The sequence below is a fragment of the Octopus sinensis genome, linkage group LG18 (assembly GCF_006345805.1).
Source record: "Octopus sinensis linkage group LG18, ASM634580v1, whole genome shotgun sequence".
NCBI lineage: Eukaryota > Metazoa > Mollusca > Cephalopoda > Octopoda > Octopodidae > Octopus > Octopus sinensis.
In genome coordinates this window covers 12,615,365-12,632,671 of record NC_043014.1, presented here as the reverse complement: position 1 = coordinate 12,632,671, position 17,307 = coordinate 12,615,365, and the positions used below count along the sequence as shown (strand labels likewise).

Below are 17,307 nucleotides of genomic sequence, written 5' to 3'. Positions count from 1 at the left end.
GAAGCAAGTCATATACAGAGAGAGAGAGAGAGATCCAATAGAATAAATACAAGGTTTAAAAAAAAAACAAAGCACTGGGGTTGATGTGTTCAATTAAAGACCCTTCAAGGTGGTGCTCCAGCATGACCACAGTGAAATGACTGAAACAAGTAAAAGAATAAAAGAAAGTGGTCAAATGTAAGTGCTGCACGTAAAGATAAAGGTATATAATGTTTTCTTACAATTTCTTCCTCTACACTTTTCTCCATACATACATATGTATGCATGTATATGCACACACACACACAACACAGCAGGACCGATATCAAGAGAGATGCTTAAATATTGAGGTAAAGATTTTTTTTTTTAGTCCATCATTGTCAAAAGATAACCACATATATATATATTTGCCAACAAATACACTGAAATGAGATATGAACACCACAAATAGGGGAAGTCCTAGGGTACTCTGGATACCTTCAGCATACACTGGTTATATATATATATATATATACAAAACCATGATCGATCGTTAGCCACTACACACATTTTTTTTCTCTCCTTGTTTTTTTTGTGTACCTTTCTGTAGAAGAGCGTAGGCTCGAAACATAAAAGACTTTTTCTATTCCTGAGCATTATACTAATACATCTGTTTGTTTTGTACACCACCTGTCTTTGTCTTTTTTTTTTTTTTCGTAAACTCTCCCTATATATATATACATAACAGGACCAGTATTAAGAATGAGAGAGATCCTTAAAAGTTGAGGTGAAGTTTTTTTTAGTCCATCATTGTTGAGGTGAGGAAATGAGACATGAATACTCCAAAAAGAGAGCGTCCTAGGGCGTTCTGGATACTGTGAGCATATATCAGCTGTCTGCCAGATAATTAGGGAAACGAAGAGGAACAACAACTCTCTTTCAGTAATATGGTTAGATTTTGTCAAAGCTTGTTTATGTGTGTCCTACCAGCTAATTCAAAGTGCATTGGGGTACTAGCAAGTACTAGTCAAACTATTGCTTTTGTATATGGATTCATTGAAGATGAGGTTCGCTGAGGGAAATATCACCACCAAATGGCAGACCCGGGAAGGTATTATGGCAAGGCACACAATAACCATGGTCCTGTTTCTAGCTGCCGTGATCCTACAACTAGAGGTGGGAAGAATATAGTTAGGAGGCCAAGAAACTGATGAATATACAAGGCTTGCAATCTACAAGATTATGCAGGACATATGGCGTAGTGGTTAAGAGTACAGGCTACTAACCCCAAGATTCCAAGTTCAATTCCAAGCAGTGACTTGAATAAATTATGATAATAATATCATCAGCATAAAAATACCTTAGGAATGAGAACCCAGGTTTGAAATTCCACCAGGACACCTGATGAAGGCTGAAACGTGGTAACAACAAACAAGATGAGGATACCTATCTGCCAAATGTAAATAATTCCTCATCTCAGGAATAGTCTGCTACTTGAGCGGTTTAAGGTGTGGTGCTTCCAGTACAACATCCTATCTAAACTGCAGTGGTTATCCTACTTTATGACTTCCTCCTTGGTGCAATAAATTTATATGAAGATGGCTGAGTATTTCCCCAAATTACAGCTCAACCCTTACAGTAAGACCTCCAAGCTCCACTTACCAGTGCTAGAAGAATTCAAAGCCACCAAGTCAAGAGGTGGTAGTGCATTGCTACAATCTGAGGAAGAGTGAATCAGGCACACCAGCAAGACCATAAACCAGGAAATTAAAGCTCTAGGAAGCTGTGGAGATTGTTTGGGTCAGCCATCAAAGATGGACTATGAAACAATTTACACCAGTAAGAGTTGGAGCAATGTCAAAGCAATGTCAATACCAGGGACAGAGGGTTTGTAATGCAGAAGGTCCAGGCACATGAGAAGGGAATTCTGAAGTACTGATTAGCAATATATATATATATATTCTTAGATACACACACACATATACAACTTGACCAAATATCAGGTAGCCTGAAGGCAACATAATCTTAGGAATGTTAAACCAAGAACAAAATTAAGTATAATCTCTATGTGATCTCAAGGATGTAATGCTTAAAGAACAAAAACACAAATAATACTATTTCCAAGAAGTTAAAGGAAAGATGGAGATGCATTGTGCAACAAAATGGTTCGTATTTGGTTGATTAAAAATGTAATGGCAAGTATTTATCGACCTTTTTCTTTCCTTTAAAAATCGGTACGAACTTTCTGGACAACCCAATACAAAGCTACCTGAGTGCAATATATAAATAGGCTAAAGAAAACACCATGCAGTTCAATGCTGAAAATTTTCAGGCACTTAGCTATCAGCCACAAACAGATTGCAATCAGAATATAGAAAGCCAGTGGGTATTGCAATCCTAGAGTCACAGTTGGTGCATTACCTTGGAATCTACATGAGTGATGAGGCGTCATTCTATATGCATATTGTGAAGAAGGCAACAAGGTGCTGGCAAATGGTTGCTTGGATTCTGAGATCATTCAGAACAATGAAAAAAAGAAACCTTGTTAATCCAACACTACTACACTGAGAAGACTGCATTAGTGAAACAGATGAGCTACAGGGAGAGGATAAAGGAGCTGAGGCTCTAATACCTACAGCAAAGATGTGAAGGATGTGCAGTAAGATATACATGGAAGACCCAGGAGGGTTTAGCACTTTCTACCTAGAGTAAGGACGTAATACTGAAACAGTTTCGAGTTCAAAGGCCCTGCCAGAAAACCCTCAGAGATCTACGAGATGTAGATGTGGAGGTGTTCTAAGAATGTTTAGACAATTTTTATCTGAAATAACAACTGATCCCACACTGCAGCAAGAAACGCGAAGAAGAAAAGCTTTGTCTATCTCATAATTTCACCAGAACCAATTCCAGAGAAAGGGCTGGGAAGTAAATTTGAAGTAAACATGCAACCATCCTAATGATGATGTCCCAGCATGGCACAGCCTCTGGTTGAAACCAATAAAATACAAAAAATAAAATAAAAAATACATATGTATAACAAGTAAAAAAAAAAAAAAAAGAAGTTACTAGTGTCACAATTAGTCTTTGGTTACAACTGTTTCGACAACATATGGATCGGATAATCAATTAACAAGATGGAAAATATGAATATAAACAATGGCTATGTAATATCAAATCTTATTACACATATGTGAGTGAGAACACTTTGAGATATTTTTGGTATCTAACATATGTCAGATACTGCGAGCACTGCTTCTGATTGGTCAATCCATGGTGATGACCTGAGGTCACGGTGACAGCGCTGCTTCTGATTGGTCAATCCATGGTGATGACCCGAGGTCACGGTGACAGCACTGCTTCTGATTGGTCAATCCATGGTGATGACCCGAGGTCACGGTGACGGCACTACTTTTGTCATTCATAAGTTACAACTAAACATGAAGAATTTAGTTATTGGGTTAATAAAATATGGTCGTTTATTCGTGTGTAATAAATAAAATACCAAACTCATTCCCTATGGATACTGTATTTATTACAACTCGTGGCTTGTAAACGTATCTAACTTGCTTTCGCTCGTTAGATACGTTTACAAGCCAATCGTTGTAATAAATACGGTATCCATAGGGAACTCGTTTGGTATTCTCTATATATTAAATATAACCTATAGTCATTTCTTCATGACAGAATGAATAAATTAATACTAGGAAACTGGGATAAATTTACTTATATATATTGATACAAATAATTTGGTGGAAGTAGTAGGGGCTATAGTCAAGTAGTGAGGAAACATCCACTTGGACATGTAAATAAAATAAAGTTTTAGGAAGCATATGGGGTCTCATTTCATAAGATTAACCATTTAGCATTCAGGTTATTCTATCAAATATATTGCTTATTTATTGACACTATTTTGAATTAACCATGCATTATGCCACAGCTCTGAGATTTTGATGAGGTAGCAGTTAATTTTTAGAATGATATTTGCAAGGTAGGTGTGAGGGGCCAAATCCAGCCAGTTTGAACATGAAACAGAATATTTTGGCTTGATATGGCTGGTTTAAGTGCTAAAGGGTTAATTTTGAAGCTGAACCTATTGATTAGTATTTATATACTCAAACAGTTGTTTAGCTGATAAAAGAAAAACAGTATTTAAATATCTACATATAGAGCAGTGGTTTTCAACTGCGGCTCTCAGGGTTGAATATTAACTTAAGCATCCTTCCAGCAACCCCTGACAGTCTTCCCTCTATAAATATAATTTTTCTTTAACCCTTTCGTTACCAACCTGGCTGAAACCGGCTCTGGCTCTATAGTACAAATGTCTTGTTTCCATAAGTTTTGAATTAAAATCTTCCACCAAACCTTAGTCCCAATTTATGTTCCTAACACTAGCTTAATGATAACTAAGTTATTTTACTAAATTCTTTGTTATATTTAAAGTAATTTGAAAGATTCACAGAGCATCTCAAAATAAATACAGTAACGAAAGGGTTAATTGATTTGTGTTTTGCTTTTTGGGATTTAGAAAAAAATTGAGGTTTTGGATCTGGTCTGGATAATAAAAAAAGGGCCAGAACCACTGATATAAAGAGGTCAGAAATGAACTGTGATGAGCATTTCCAGAGTAGCTTCAAAGAAAACAGTAATGACCAGAGAGAAAGAGGCAAAAGTAAAGAAAGAAGATAGAAAGAAAAAATAAAAGAAAGAATAGGATAAATTGATTGAAAGGGTTAAACACAAACATGTAGAGAGGTTTAGATGAAAAGGAATAGTGAAGGAGCCAAATGATTGGTAGAAATTTAGTATAAGGAGTCAGACAGTCAAAACATAACACCAAAAAGAATAAACATGGCACTTTGGGCAAGTGTCTTCTATTATAGCCTTGGGCAGACCAAAGTCTTGATAGTGGAAACTGAAGGAAACCTGTCGTGTGTGTATGTGTGTGTTTTTGTGTCTGTGTTCATTTCTCCACCTTCACCTAACATTCAATGTTGATGTGTTTATGCCCCCGTAACTTAGCAGTTCGGCAAAAGAGACCGATAGAATAAGTACTAGGCTTACAAAGAATAAGTCCTGGGGTCGATTCCTTCGACTAAAACCCTTTAAGGCGGTGCTCCAGCATGGCCGCAGTCAAATGACTGAAACAAGTAAAAGAATAAAAGAATAGTAAACAAGAAATAACAATTCATAATTAAAGATTAATTTAAAAAAATTAATGTTAAGTGCATATATGTATGTATGTATCATCATCATCGTTTAATGAGAGAGAGAGAGAGAGAGAGAGAGAGAAATCCAGTTGAATTAGGTACTTAAGTTGAAGCACCAGATAAGTGCAGTATTATCCGTACAACTCAAATTAAGGTGAATAAAATCAAAATAAGCAACAGGATATCAAGAGGTGATGCAGTACAACTGTTTCAAGTAGCTCCGTTTAATTGAACAATGCAATCATTACATCAGTTTAAATGCAGGCCTATCCTCAGCTGCCTAAATAAATATAATTTTTTTATCAGTTAGACACATTAATATAATTTTTACTCAAATGCTCTAATAGAGTAAGAATATGGAAAATGTCCATGTTGCCACTAATGTAGCTAAGAATATACTACATTAAGTTTGTTAATGGATTTGGTAGTGGATTTGATAATAAGACTAATAAAATGAACCACAATCCTTTACAAGCTATGACCCCCAACAAACTTCATACAGTTCTTAGAAGTGTAGTATATTCTTAACTACATTAGTGGCAACATGGACTCTTTCCCTAATCTTGCTCTATTAGAACATTTGAATAAAATTATATGCGTCCAACTAATTAAAAAATTCTATTTATTCATTTATGCAGCTGAGGACAGCCCTACATGTAAATTGATGTAATGATTGCATTGTTCAATTACATGGAGCCTCTTCAAATGGTTGTACTGCATCATCTGTTGATGATAATTTTTCCACTTTAATAATTTGATGTTTACAAAAGGTGTTCTCTGATCGAAGTTTCTTGCTTGAAATTGGTCTTCAAACTGTGAATTTAGAGTTTATTTTTTGCTTAAATAGAGTGTTTGATTACAAGCATACACATATACACATACAGGGGTTGGACAAAATAATGAAAACACCTCGCATCATAGCATCATAATTTTGAAATATCTATAAAACCATCAAAAGCTTGTATATTTATTTATTTATTATTAGTGTTGCTTAATATGTTTTGCTAAGATTGCTGTTTCTTTTCAGATATCATCAGAAAAAGGTAATTAAAATTCATTAAAATGACAGAGCTATCAGACTTTCAAAGAGGTCAAATTGTTGGTACTTGTATGGCAGGCGCTAGCATAATGAAAACAGCCGAAATGTTTGGTGTATCAAGAAGTATTGTCTCGAAAGTAACGACAGCCTTTGAGAAAGAGGGAAAAAACCTCATCAAAACAAAACTCCAGAAGAAAACCAAAACTTTCAGAAAGGGACCGTCGGACTCTTACACGAATAGCTAGAAAGCATCATAAAAGTACAGCTCCCCAAATTACTGCAGAGCTTAATGACCACCTCAAGAACCCAGTTTCCACAAAAACTGTTCACCGGGAGCTGCACAAAGCTAGATTTCATGGGAGGACTGCAATCAGAAAACCACTACTTTCAAACAAACGTTGCAAAGCGTTTAGAGTGGAGTAAAATTGGTCCATAGAGCAGTGGAAGAATGTTATTTTCTCGGACAAGTCATCCTTTACCTTATTTCAGACCACCGGCCGAGTATACATGTGGAGACAGCCAAAGGAAGCATTTGACCCAGACTGCCTTCTTTCAACTGTTAAACATGGAGGAGGATCTGTGATGATCTGGGGGGTTTATAACTTGGAAATCTGCTAGTCCAATGGTTTCCCTTCATGGCAGAATTAATAGTCAAGACTATTTAAGTATTTTATCTGATCAAATTCATCCTATGGTTGCAGAACTGTCTCCAGAGGGAAACACAATCTTTCAGGATGATAATGTCCCAATTCACACAGCAAAAGCTGTTACTGAATGGCATGCAGAACATTCTAATGAAGTTGAACATCTTATCTGGCCACCACAGTCCCCAGATTTCAATATTATTGAACATTTATGGGGCATTTTAGAAAAACAAGTAAGGAGTTGATATCCTCCATCATCATCACTACAAAAACTGGAGACTGTTTTAGCTGAAGAATGGACAAAAATTCCTTTGGAAACAATTCAAACTTTGTACACGTTCATACCTCATAGAATTCAAGCTGTAATTACTGCCAAAGGCAGTAATTTGTTTGAAATTTTAAGGTGTTTCCATTATTTTGTCTAACCCCTGTACATAAGAACATATACACACATACACCCACATACATACACACACACACACACACAAGGGTAAGATCCAGGGATCCAAGTGTCGGAAATCTGTAAGCTTCAAGCAGTCCATGGCAGGACTGCTTGAAGCTTACAAAAGAACAAAAAGTGAACAGTGTACAATAAGGAACAATGCAGTGAGTTAACTTGGAAATTCCAAGCAACAATGTAACCTTCATTTAATTAAGGTATTCTCAGCCTGATGATTAGCTAAGTTGAGCATCCCTCATTGAGTGACTATTACATCAAAGGATCACCTAACAAAAAAAAAAAAATGTAGCCTGGATTTTACCTTTTCTACTCCTTCAATTTAGGTGTGTGTATTTGTGTCCTCTGGTCTTGACGTGGTAGTTGTAAATAAGAGTCCCTTACATACAAGCAGTGTCATTCATTTCCAATATTCCGCAAGAACATGTCTGGCCACGGTGAATTATTACCTTGCTTGCAAACAGGCAAGGGTTTATGACATGAAGGGCCTCCAGCAGTAGAAAATTCTTCCCCAATAAACTCCATCCAATCCATGCCAGCATGGAAAAGAGGATGGTAAAACAGTGATGAAAAGAGGTAATTAAGCTGATGTGTTGTTCTGATAAACCATGGAGTTTATATGCATTATGAAAGGGCAAGTGCTATAGCAGAAGGTCTTTTTTTTTAAAAATAAAACTGGTATATTTTAAAAAATTCAAGATTACATATGGTCTAGGTTTACTAGAGCGTGAACCATATTTTGAATTTTAGTAATCAATAGAAGAGGCAAAAAAAAAAAAACCATTGAGAGTGATTTGATTGAGAGATCAGAAATGGAAAAGAAAGATGCACCTTCACCCAATAAAGTAAGAATAACCATTTTGAATTTATGCATATGAATATCCATCCATCTACACACACACATAAAAATGAAACTGTGTATGTGTGAGATATCTAATGATTGAGATAGAAGTATAATTTTAAACTGCTACAAAAGGAAAGGCAATGCCTTAAAGAGAATCATCTATAGAGGAAACAAACAACTGGATCAGGCTATGAAGGTCATAGAGAGAATCATAGCACAAATGATTTGTGACAGTAGATCTAGATGAGATGCAAATTGGTTTCATGCCTGGAAAAGGCATCACAGATGCAATCTTCTAGGTGAGGTAACTGCAGAAGTACTTGGCTAATAACAAACTGGTATTCTTGTTTTTTTTTAAATCATGGAGTTGGAAAAAGTGTTTGATAGTTCCACCAGTCATTTCTTCAGATAAGCTGTAAGGGTAATACTAGTGTACATAGCTGAATTTGGTTACATATATATCACCAGCAAGGTGGGGACTTAAATGATCAAAGTAATAAATTAAACAGCAAGTGCAAGTTGTCACCACTAACAGAGAAACACTTGAACAGTGGAATTACGAAGACAAAGAGTCTTATTAGTTCCCATTCATTTAATCTGTTATAAATGGCTAAGGGTGACAGACCAGGGAACAGTAAGATTTATTGAATACATATACACTAGAGAAGTAGCAAGAAACCCAAGGGACAAAAATACAGCAGTTTACTACTAAATTCCTAGAAGTGTTGTTAATAGGAAGAAGAGAAATATAAAGAGAAAAAAGATAAGACATGAGATGATGAAGGCAAGTAATTAGAATAAAGATACAAAATAAGGCCATAAGAATTATAGTTCAATATTAGATAATTTCCAACTGAAATTAAATAAATTTACTAATTTACTGAAGCTGCAGTACGAATTTTGTCAGTGAACAGGTCGCGGTCTCAAAGCAGCAAAAATATTTTGATAAATTAAATTTAAATGTTGAAGGGAATCTAACAGTTTTTGTGTGTTTTTAAATAGTTTATAAACACCTTCCATGCTGCAATTGTTTTTGTTTCAGCACATGATCTCAGATCATGTCACATGCTATGCAAGTACATCTCCGTAATAAATTTTTAGTTATAGAGAAAATAATTTACGCAGGAAATATTATGATGTAGCAGACATTGTATATAGAAATACTTATGATAAAGCATAAGTAATGCAAGTTTGCGAAATGGAATTTTCCAAGAACAGTAGGAACAATAGATCAATAATTCATTATGCTTATTAATTAGATTAAATTTACAACTGAGAATTTCTTGTGCTTGCACCGAACACAGATTACAAGAGCCCATCCTCATTTTGTATGAAAGTGCAGTATGTATATAACTAAGGAACCAAGTATAGAACACTACTTTCTTTCAGATCCCTGATAAATCTAGCCAGTGAAGTGCTAAGAGCTTTCCTTTTATTATTAAAGGAATGTATATAATTATGTATCTAAATTTGAATTTAGATGCCATGGCATTTATGTCAAAATGCTTTTACAGAAGATTTGAAGATAAGAGATGAATGACACTGCTTGTATGATAGTGACACCCATTTACGACTATCACAGGATGTCAAGACAAGAAGTCAGAAACACAATTCAGCAGATAATATAGCAGCTATTAACAATAAGAAATGAAATAGCAATAACGATGTGGAGCATGCCTTTAATTATTCATGTAGTTGATACAACACTAGCTTCTCTGTAAATAATAAATATCTAGTATAAATGATATTAGTACTTTGGGGATCACTTCCCAGCAATAACAATAATACTAATACTCTTCAGATAATAAATCTAACAGTATGTGCAAGTATAGAGATCAATATAAGTGCCTTTTAAATAATCACTGTCTTAGAAATAATTTAATATGTGTTTCATAAAAGTACATATCTCCTTGTACATTGTTATCCTGGAGTCCACAGGGAGTCATGACTGAGGTATTCACACACACACACACACACACACATATATACATATACGAGCAAAACGTCTTCCCCCCCCCCCCGTCCAATGGACGGTGTTGAGTTGTCAAACATTTAAACCAAATTTTCTCAAAACAACTTGTCCGACCATCCCATAGGCCTCCCCTTTGAGTAACATTGATTTAACCTAAATTTGAGACACCAGCAAAAGAAGAAATAAAGATAGACTCCAAAGAAAGACGATTTTATTCCCTTTATTGATCACATTCTCACCTGGAATCGATTTGTGTAATTTTTTCAAGACTTACACATGCCCTGATACCGTTGGTATCTACATATAAAATTTGAGCACAATCGGATGGAGGATGCCCGAGGTCCTTGAAGACACACACACACACAGACAGAACGGATTTTATATAATATATATAACAGCAAAATTTATATAGAGTTATCCAAGGTCCTCTTTGGCCTCAACAGAGATGACACCCAAGCCATCTCTAGGAGTCAATGGCTACATGTTAGACAAACTTAGAAAGGACCTAAGTAGCACCTTAAGCTCAATGGGTCTCAAGATCACCATTGAGACTAATCTTACCATAGTAGATTTTTTTTAGATGTTACTTTAGATCTGAGCTCTGGTACATACAGGCCCTATCACCAGCCAAACGAGAGACTGTCTTATATTAGCACAGCCTCCTGTTACCCTGCGACTCCCATAGTTTTCAAGAACCTAGTGAAAGGTGTAAGCAAGAGGATCTCGAATCTATCCTCAAGCCAAGACATCTTTGATGCCACTGCCCCACCACTATAATGAGGCACTGGCATCAAGTGGGTTTAAGGATCGCATTTCCTATATGCCTGACCCTAGCACCCAGAAAAGGAAGTGCCGCAGAAATGTCATTTGGTTTGCTCCACCCTTCTCACTCAACATCAAGATTTGTGTGGGAAAGATTTTCCTTAGATTAATAGACAAACATTTTACACACACACACACATAAATACAGGCATTTGTTTAATAGGCACAGCCTAAGAGTCTTCTTTAGTTGTGCACCCAATAAAAAAAAAAAAACATTTTATGAAGTACATACAATACAAGGGAGGAGGCAGGTTGCTCTTGCAGGGTATATAATAAGTGTCCAATAGGAGGCCGATGCAAGGCTGAAGGGGTCATCTATGAAGCTACAGTGATATCGAGACCTAATATCCGTAATAACAGTAATATCAAACAGTAATATTATTAGCAGATTAACCAGGTCTCACACCAATACAATTGCCACACCCAGAGATAATAACCAAGCCAGGACCAGCATCACAGAGAGCGTCACCGAAGACCCTGGTATCATCGCTATGGATAATGAACAACCCATAGATGAAGATAGAGTGACCAGACCCACAATGTATGTGAACACCAGTACAAACGCTGTACCTAGAAATGATGACCCATCCAGAACCAATAACTTGGAGGAGGTATCTGCCGTTCCCAGTTCCGCCACCTCAAATGAGGACCAAACATTTATCTTTGACACTGATGGGATGACCAGCCCCGCACCATATGTTACCAGGAGTGCAAATAAGGCCACATCCCATGTTTATAAATATATGTATTTCTTTACTACCCACAAGGGGCTAAACAAGGACAAAGGGATTAAGTTGATTACATCGAGCCCAGTGCAAAACTGGTACTTTATTTATCGACCCCGAAAGGATGAAAGGCAAAGTTGACCTCGGCGGAATTTGAACTCAGAACGTAACGACAGACGAAATACAGCTAAACATTTCGCCCGGTGCACAAATGTTTCTGCCAGCTTGTCGCCTTAATATATATATACACACACACACTGTCTTACTAGTTTCAGTTATTAAACTGTAGTCATGCTGGGGCATCATCTTGATAGGTATTAGTCACTCATACAGAGTCCGGTACTTATTTCACCCATATATATTTATTGCGCTACTAAGTTAGGTGATGTTTGAGTTAGGAACACAAACACATGCAATGGTCTTCAACACACTTTCCTCTCTCTCTCTAAAGATAAATATGGATACATAAAGTAACTGAAGTAGTCAGAGTGTATGACAATAATTAAGCTTCAACTAGTAAAAGGCAAAAAACAACAGCTCTTATTATTCTCAGTTTACATGACATAATCAGGACTGACAGCTGGGCAACACCATGATGTCTACTTCGGAATACATGATGACTGCATACATGGTTTGAAAAAATGAAGAGGGATCAAGGCTTCCAAATAAGTTACCCACAAACTTTTAAGAAACCAACCAACCATTTTGATCATATTCCGAGTTATATGAACATAAAATCCAGATAGATTTCATTCTCTCCGAGAAATGATATAGACAGATGGTTGTGATTAATAAGTCCTTCTCCAGTGAAGAATGTATAACGTTGGAAAGAAGGTCCTGTCACATCTCTGACAATCATTTTGAGGGTATTTTTTCAATAATTACAGTAAAATCAGCATTGACTTCTACATTTTTAATATTATTTTTCTTTTTTTGCAGATTACTTCATACAGCAGTGATTAAATTCATATTGATTTTACTCTTTTAAAATGAGTTTAGATCAGACCCATATCAGATAACTTGAAAAGAACTCTTTAGCATTCGAAGCTATGTGTCTAGACATGCCAACGATGAATGGTCCAGTTTCACTTTGGAAATTTTTCTCTTACAAACTCCCCTCAATCTAGATGATCAAGTTTTGTCAATATTGAGCTCCTGAAAACTGTAGTTGAGGAAAATCCAAAGCAAATCGCGTGTGAATTTGTAAACCAGTTCAAGTCAAGTTACATTTCAATCATAAAACATCTTCATGAACTAGAAAAACTGTCTAAACGGGGTCAGTGGGTCCTTCATTGTCTGGCTGCTTCTCAGCTTGATCAAAGAGTTTCTCTTTAATTCTCACTGAAGAGTAGACTTACAACTGAACCGTTCCCAGGTAGAATCATCACAAGTGATGAAAAGTGGGTTCTCTATAGTCATCTAATGAAAACAACAATGGTTAGCACCCAATGAGAAAGGAGAATCCATTCTCAAATCAGGACTACAACCTAAAAAGGTTATGCTGTGTGTTTAGTGGGATATGAAGGATGTAATCTGCCAAGTGTTAAACTAAAAAGAAATAGTTAACGCAAAGTTGTGTCATCAGTTGAAAGCATTGCTCAAAATATGGAGGTTCTGCTTCCTCCTCCTTAAACTATCCCGATTTTGTTCAATCTGACAATCATTGCAACATTAGAAGGAAAACAGTTTATTAACCCTTTTGATACCAAACCGCCTCTGGCTCTGTGGTAAAATATCTTGTTTTCAAAAGTTCTGAATTCAAATCTTCCACCAAACCTTAGTCACAATTTATGTTCCTAACGCAAGCTTAATGATAACAAAGTTATTTTACTAAATTCTTTGTTATATTTAAAATTAATTGAAAGAAACACAGAGCATCTCAACAGAAATATGGTAACAAAAAAAGGGTTAATGTGAAGAGACTAAAAATGATATTGGGTGTTTCTTTGTTTTGAACCCTGAAGAATTTCATACCTAAAGGAATAACAGTTTGCTAAATAGATGGGATTATGTTAGAGATAATGAGAGGAAATATCTTGATTAACTCTCTAGCCGTTTAAACTGGCCAAAATATTCTACCCGTTTCATGTTCAAACAGGCCAGATCTGGCCTCTCACACTTACCCTGCAATATTATTCCAAAATTAAACAATCACATCAATGAATTCTCACAGCTACGAGGTAATGCATGGCTAATTTTTTTATCAATGTGAATAAATAAGCATTACATTTGATAAAGAAATCTGAATACTGAAGGATTAAATATGTCAATGAAGACCAAAGAAGCATTCAACAGGAATTTCTTTCCGAACCAAATACAATTCAACATAATGAATGATTAGTAACCTCAGAATAAGTCCTAAATGAGCAAAAGACAAAAACAGTGGCAAAGGAAAGTATGGAAAAGGAAACATCTTTCTGTTAAACATAATTTTGGAAAGGTTCTCATATAACAAGGTATAGGGATAGGTAAGAAACCTATAAAGGACATGTAGTTTCTACAAGACTACTTGCTGAAAGCTAAGACCAGTTTCATGGTTGGAGCAATGTTTAAACCAGATAAAAAGTGACATCATCATCCTCATTTAACGTCCGCTTTCCATGCTAGCATGGGTTGGACGGTTCAACTGGAGTCTGGGGAGCCCGAAGGCTGCACCAGGCCAGTCAGATCTGGCAGTGTTTCTACAGCTGGATGCCCTTCCTAACGCCAACCACTCCGAGAGTGTAGTGGGTGATTTTATGTGCCACCGACACAGGTGCCAGACGAGGCTGGCGAACGGCCACGCTCGGATGGTGTTTTTTTTTTATGTGCCACCGACACAGGTGCCAGACGAGGCTGGCAGATGGCCACGCTCGGATGGTGTTTTTATGTGCCACCGACACAAGTGCCAGATGAGGCTGGCGAACGGCCACGATCGGATGGTGTTTGTTACGTGCCCACAGCATGGAGGCCAGTCAATGCGGTACTGGCTACGGCCACGTTCGGATGGTTTTCTTGTGTGCCACCGGCACTGGTACCACAAAGATACAAATTCCATTGATGTTCATCTATTTTGATTTGGTTTGATTTTCACTTGCCTCAACAGGTCTTCACAAGTGTCATAAGAAGGAAGGTATGCACAGGTAGACTGACTACGTCCCAGGTAGGGGCCACGGGTTATGGCCTGACTAGTCTTGCCGGGTCTTTGGATGGTGTTTTTATGTGCCACCAACACAGGTGCCAGAGGAGGCTGGCGAACGGCCACGATCGGATGGTGTTTGTTACGTGCCCACAGCACGATGTGGTACTGGCTACCGCCACGTTCGGATGGTTTTCTTGTGTGCCACCGGCATTGGTACCACAAAGATACAAATTCCATTGATGTTCATCTATTTTGATTTGTTTTGATTGGATTTGATTATGATTATGATTATGATTATGATTATTATTATTATTATCACTTGCCTCAACAGGTCTTCACAAGTGTCATTTGATTTGATTAGATTAGCACTTGCCTCAACAGGTCTTCACAAGTGTCATTTGATTTGATTTGATTTGCACTTGCCTCAACAGGTCTTCACAAGTGTCATAAGAAGGAAGGTATGCACAGGTGGACTGACTACGTCCCAGGAAGGGGCCACGGGCTATGGCCTGACTAGTCTTGCCGGGTCTTCGGACAGGTGCCAGATGAGGCTGGCGAACGGCCACGATCGGATGGCGTTTGTTATGTGCCCACAGCACGGAGGCCAGTCGATGCGGTACTGGCTACAGCCACGTTCGAATGGTTTTCTTGTGTGCCACCAGCACTGGTACCACAGAGATACAGATTCCATTGATGATCATCTATTTTGATTTGTTTTAGCACAATATTATTGTAGATAGAATACAAATCCTAAAAGACAAGCCAAGAAAGACTGGAAAAAAAGAACAGTAAGTAAACAACAAGTTTACACAAACAACATAGAGAGAAGCTGAAAGCTGGTGGTTTGCCAATTTTCTGTGTGGAGAGGATCAGATGTTTGAGGTGTCCCAGATTGTAAAGTAGTATGTGAGAATTAATCAAGACACTGCTGGGGAAAAGTATGTTCAAAAGACAGTGGTGCACTTACCCTAACTATTGACAAGAGGCTTGGAAATGTTACTACAAGTTGATATGTGTTGAAATGCATAGAAGGAAAAGGAAATATCCCGATAATACCCGACAGAAGGACCAGCCACTGAAGCGAACAATATGAACAAAATGGTCACTAAGAACATGATAACAGAGAAAACAGCAGGTCTAGCAGGGGATAGTCAATGAGATGCTAAAATATCTTGGGTTCTTGTCTTGCAACAGCATTCACCCAGGAGGGGTTAAACCAGCTCCTATTTAGTTCACTGCGTCATGAGTCAAGGTATGTCCATTGGCAGCCGATTCTGCAGCATGTTGAAGCCATTCTAGATTCCAGTGATGAATGCTAAAGACTTGAGGGCCAGAAATGAGCTCCATATCGGCTTTGGCTGTCATGAGCCATGTCTTCAACTGACCACCTTCAAGAGGAGTTTGTCATGAGGGCACCACAAAAAGTGATCAAACCACTAGTCTCTTCGTCAGAAGAGTTCTTTCAAGAGGTGAGAGACCACAGTGAGCATAAAGTTGTCAGTTTGAAATGCAGTCTGAGATAAAATATCTGGTGAAGTGGGGCTCAAGCTGGTCACTCAGTTATACAGGAAGGTACCCCAATAGCCGTGTAGTAGTGTAATTATTTTAATGCAACTAATTAGGAAGGTAATCAGCTTGAATCAGATAAGATGTTTTTAATTTATACCAGGTCGAAGTATTACTAATGCTAAGAGTAAACTTCTCTATCTTGCACTTGTTAATCTGGAGAAGCCTTTCATGGGACACCACAAACTGTAGTCTAGTGGTCTTCAAGAAAATCAAATGTAGATCAAAGGCTTGTCAGAGCAAGAATACCATTCATAGAGAAGCAGTTAGTTAAGTGAGAGTTGGCAATGGAATCCGTGAAGATGCAGGAAGATGTTCCTTAAAACTTGGCTCTCAGGATTCTCTTAGCCACAATAGAGAAGTTCAAGACCAGCTGTCCATGGGAACTCGTCATCATTTAATGTCTGTTCTCCATACTGGCATGGGCTGGACAATTTGAACAGAGCTGGTAAGGCCAGGGCTCACACTAGGCTCCATTGCCTGTTCTGGTATGGTTTCTATAGCTGGATGTTCTTCCTAACACCGACCACTCCACAGAGTGTACCGGGTGCTTTTAACATGGTGCCAGCATGAAAATGCTTGTGCGATACCATGTAAAAGCACCCTGCACATTCTGTAAAGTGGTTGGCGTTAGAAAGGGCATCCAGCCATAGACACCATGCCGAATCAGTGAAAGATTTAGAGAAATTCCAGATGTGGAAATAAAACTTAGAATCAAGAGGCTTCCAAGTAAACTTAGAGAAGATTAAAGTTTTAGTGAGTAAGGAGAGAAGACAGGGCTCTACTGCCTTCAAGGAAATGGCTAATTATTGATATGCAGGAAATGACTAAGTAGAAATTTCATATGGTGTAGTAGTACCTATGGGTGAGCAAGACGTGTACTAGGATCACAGCTAGACGCCTAGGGGTAGTACAGTCAGTAAACCAGTAAAATAAATTCTTTCCACACACA

At 37.5% G+C, this 17,307-nt stretch overlaps 1 protein-coding gene and 1 long non-coding RNA gene across 3 annotated transcripts in view; one reads left to right on the top strand and one right to left on the bottom strand.

Annotated features, from left to right (window-relative positions):
• Positions 1-17,307, bottom strand: part of LOC115221292 (flocculation protein FLO11-like) — a 53,167-nt gene that overhangs the window by 27,693 nt on the left and 8,167 nt on the right. The gene's annotated exons all lie outside the window — the stretch shown is intronic.
• Positions 2,074-7,576, top strand: LOC118766874. The gene is made up of 3 exons (XR_005002785.1): positions 2,074-2,085; positions 7,201-7,210; positions 7,445-7,576. It is a non-coding gene; the product is annotated as an uncharacterized LOC118766874 (long non-coding RNA).